General features: G+C 37.4%; 1 non-coding gene across 1 annotated transcript; it reads right to left on the bottom strand.

Annotated features, from left to right (window-relative positions):
• Positions 1–4,334: 4,334 nt before the first annotated feature.
• Positions 4,335–4,441, bottom strand: LOC141624308 (small nucleolar RNA R71). Its single transcript, XR_012534114.1, has one exon. It is a non-coding gene; the product is annotated as a small nucleolar RNA R71 (small nucleolar RNA).
• Positions 4,442–4,715: the final 274 nt, after the last annotated feature.

Raw genomic sequence — 4,715 nt, 5'->3', positions numbered from 1 at the left:
GCTGAGAAACAACTGGTCACGGGGGGGTCACAATACTCAGGAGGGAAATGCCCATTCAGATGGAAATACAGTGTATGTTTACTTGTTCTATGTGTTTTACTTTATTTTGCATACGTATTATGCCCATTCAGTAGTGTTATTAAAATGTTATTCTATTATTATTATAGTGTTATTTTTTTGATGTTGTTATTCTGCTGTTATTGTGAAAGTTTGTGATGTTGATCTGATATGGTGCGTTTTTGTATTTGTCTGCTATTGTTATTCTCCTGTTATTTTTATGTATTCTGCTATTATTCTGCTGTTATTTTAACTGCTTTATTTTTGCATACATATCAGATTAAGAGAAATTGTTGGAACTCGAAAAAATTAGTTGTTGTAAAATAATAATACGACTCTGTGATTGTACTGTTATTCTAATGTTATTGTCACATATTATTCCGGTGTTATTATTTCCGTTTATGTACTGTTAATGCAAGGTATTTATTGTTGGTTGTGGAAGACAAGCAATTTTTTCTATTAGTTAAGATTAGGTGAAACTGTTTAAAGTTAATTTTTTTTTGAAAATGTAAAATGTAATTAGTTAACTGCTTTTTATTAGATAAGACAAGGAGTATAGGAATTTGTTATTTTAATTGTTGTTAATTAATAATATTGCTTTACCCGCCATGTTTTATCAGTAGTGTTATTATAATGTTATTATATTATTATTATACTGTTATTTTTATTCTGTTGATATTCTGCTGATGTGACTCCTATTTACGCACATTTAGTCCCCTAACTAGCCTAGTTCATATGCTTTTTAGTATGTATTAGGGTCATTTCTTGTCTTTAGCTTTCTTCTATGCATATTCTATGAGGTTTGGTGTCCTTTGTAGGAGAAGAGAACTAACTTGGCTAGATGGAGTGAAGCGGAGCTAAATCGATAAGATATAACGACCAAGCACCAAAGAGGAGACTAACACTAATGGCCTAAGTCAACAAAACAAGGAAATGAGCAATGACAAAGGGCCCCCACGGCTCCTCAATGATCCCCACGGATCACGAGGGAGCCAAGCAAGAAGAAGAAAAGCCCTTGAGGACGGGCGACCCAAAGTCGGTCCGGGCGTCCCCAAGCTCTGGACGGGCGACTCCCATGCCAGGTCGGGCGTCTCCCCATACAACATGATTATCTTCGAGCAAGAGGGCGAGCGTCCCTTCCTAGGACTTGCAAGGCTTTGGACGTAAATTAAAGGGTCTAATCGTCATTTAAGCCCTTATTTAACCTAATCCTTGTATCACTATATATACTCTCTTTGTAATAAATTGAAGATTATGTCCTCTACGTGGGAATTAAGCCTTATTAAAGTAGATTAAGCTTCTTTAGATTAGATTAAGCTCTCAATAGGAGTAGATTAGAATAGATTAGTCTTTAATCATTCCACAAATTGCACTTTAATCTTTCCTTAATTATTGTTCAAGATTTCTTTTTGGGTAATTGGAGATTATTGGGTTATTATTTGGAGAATTGACAACTCTATATCAATCAATTAAGTTCTCTTCTATTATTCTTTCCTTTCCATTTGTTCATCTTAAGATTGATATAATTTCTTTACTCTTTACTTAATTATTGCTTATTGTTTCACTCTTTCATCATGGTTATACTTGTTAAGATGATTAACATACACCATTGTTAACATGTATTCCATGATAATGAGTGAGTAGTTTCCTAACTAGGGTTAGTGGGGGATTAGGGGAGTTAATCATGGGGAAGATTTATGCTTAATGAGTTCATATGAATGCTTGCTTATTGTATTTTCAGCTTATGCACATGTCATGTTTGATGATATGCTTGATGGACAACCTAGCATGTTTCTCTTATCATTTTGATGTGACCATAATTGGCGCATATTTAGCCCCCGAATTAGCCTTGTTTCCATGCTTTTTAGTGCTTATTTGGGTCATTTCTTATCTTTAGTTCTTTGTTTTGCATATTCTTTGAGATTTTGATCCCTTGGTAGGAAAGGAGTAAGAATCTTGCATTTTCATGGCAAAACGAGACTAAATTGATCGAATTCAATGACCAAGCATCAAGGAGAGACAAGATTAGAAGGCCTTTGTACATATCATAGTAGAAGAGCAATGTTGAGAAAGGATCCTTGAGTCCCCAAGGAAATCCCCAAGGAATTTATGAAGAAAAGGGAAGAAAAGAGGAAGAATTGTTGCTGACCGACAATCCGAGCGGATTGTCACCAATCCGTCTGTCCCGCAGCAGCACAATCCGAGCGGCTTTGCCACAATCCGCTCGGATTCCCCCTCCACAATCCGCCCGGATTCCCATGAATACGCTCGGATTCCAACACCAGAATCCGCCCGTCCCGACCCCATTCCGCCTTGGGATTCTAGCACAAAGACGGATTGTCTTCTCCAAGCTACGAAGAAAGAAGCCCTTCTCTCAGAAAATACCGACTCCTCCTTGCTCAACTTAAAAAGTGTAATTACTAGTTTAGCCCTTAGTTAACCCTAATGCATCCTCCCTAATTTCCACTATAAATACCCCATTAGTCTAATTAGAGGAGCATGTTCTTCTTATCAATAATTAGTGTAGTGAATATCAATCAAATCTCTCTTTAATATTGTAATCAAGTATTAATCAAGTTTTAATCCAAGTTTTAGTTCTTTAATATCTCCTTTGTTCATCCTTTATTTTGGGTAATTGAAGATTATTTTGGGTTATTGTTGGGAGATTGACAACCTCTCAATCAAGCATTCAAGTACTTCTTTTATCTTTGCTTTATTATTGGAATCATTAGTAGGTATAATCTCTTAATCCCTTTTTAATTATTGTTAATTATTTTCATTTATTCATCATGTTTCATATTGTTGGTATGATTGACAACCTTGCTAGCATGATCAACATGATAATGAGTGAGTAGTCTCTTAGCTAGGGTTAATGGGTAATTAGGGGAAACCAACATGGGGAATGATTCATGCTTAAATTAATATGCTTTCATGTTTTATTTGCTTGCTTGTTTTGATCTCAACTCATGCACATGTTATATTTGATGAAATGCTAAGCCTATGAATCCTTGCATTTACTATCATCTTCTATCTTTTCAATGAGACTTGTAAGACATAACCCAACTCGAGTCTCATTAGACCATGCATGTTGTTGAGTAGGGAAGATTAAGTCGACTTGTAGGTGTTGTACAATCTAATCGATTCGGCTCCGGGACCCAAACTTTCCTAGGATTGTAAGATATAACCCAACTCAATCCATCACAACAATAATTGCTTGCTTATAATTTGAGAACATGTTTGTATGATCATATCCCATGATTTCCCTATGATCTCATGACACCCTAGTGCCCTTTAATCAATTGTTTACACCCCTTTAATTCATCTTGCTTGATTTATTTTCATTGCTATTTTAGTTTAGTAACCTTCTACATCAACCCAATTTGTGACACCCCTTAGACACCACTAGTTACAATAGAAATCTCATTTCAACTCCCGTCCCTTGGGATCCGACCTTTACTTGCCTCTTTACTAATTGTAGAGTTGTTTGTGGAGTTATAAATTGTGTTTTGATTCGACCGTGACCAACGACCACATCTTAATTTGTGAACACTTAGCGGGATCGCATCAAAAATGGCGCCGTTGCCGGGGACGGTGTTTGTTTGATTTAGATTTCTTTTTATTGTTATTAGGTGTGTCTTTCTTCGCCTTGAGGAAGTAAAACTCCTCAAGGTTTGTTCTAATCATTTTCGAGTTGTTTGATATTTTGCATGTCTAGAAGGTTACAAAGTGATTTGTTACCTTTTGACCGTGAAATCGAAAGAACCTTGACGAACAATAGGAGAGTTGTTAGGAGGACTTTACGAGGAATTAGTGAAGTTGTCCAACCCACTAGTGAGTTTGTCAATCCTTTCGCAATTGAAGGAGAAGAAAACCCATTACACAATACCCCACAAAATCCACCTACAATGCCAAAATTCTCGTCACACTCCGTGCCCACCGAGGAGAATCTACCAAATGGTACTCCTACACCGCAACATCTCACCGGAAATTTTATTGCCAAGTCCGCCTTCATCCAACTAGTTGAGAGGAGCCAATTCGGGGGGATGCCTAGTGAGGACCCTCATTCTCATATGGAAACCTTTTGCGACTATTGTGATGCTATCTCTCAAACGGGCGTGACTCAAGACCAAATTAGATGGGTCTTATTTCCTTTTTCCTTAATCGGCACCGCGAAGCAATGGTTGAAGGGCCTTGATAAGGCCACCCTTGGAATAGATTCTTGGAAGAAGTTGGCTCTAGCTTTCTACAAAAAATTCTACCCACCGGAAAAGACTAACATGCTAAGAGCCCAAATTACGGGTTTTAAGCAAAGGGATGAAGAGTCTTTGTATGAAGCTTGGGAGCGGTTCAAGGGAATTTGTCGCTCATGTCCTCACCATGGACTTAGCGAATGGTTTTTGGTACAACAATTTTGGAATGGTTTATATGAAGATTCTAGGAACATTCTCAATATGGGATCAAATGTAATGTTCACCGAAGTTGATGACAATCAAACATGGAACAAGATTGAGGAAATGGCGGTCCATAACTCACAATATAGTAGACCTCGCAAGGCTACTAGAGGAGGAAAGCATGAAGTGGACTCCGTTACTCAATTGGGTGCTCAACTTAGTGCTCACATTGACACAATCAACTTGAAGTTTGAACAAGCTATGGCT

This window comes from Silene latifolia, chromosome X (genome assembly GCF_048544455.1).
Source record: "Silene latifolia isolate original U9 population chromosome X, ASM4854445v1, whole genome shotgun sequence".
In the NCBI taxonomy this organism is placed as follows: Eukaryota; Viridiplantae; Streptophyta; class Magnoliopsida; order Caryophyllales; family Caryophyllaceae; genus Silene; species Silene latifolia.
This window is presented reverse-complemented; position numbering and strand designations above follow the sequence as displayed.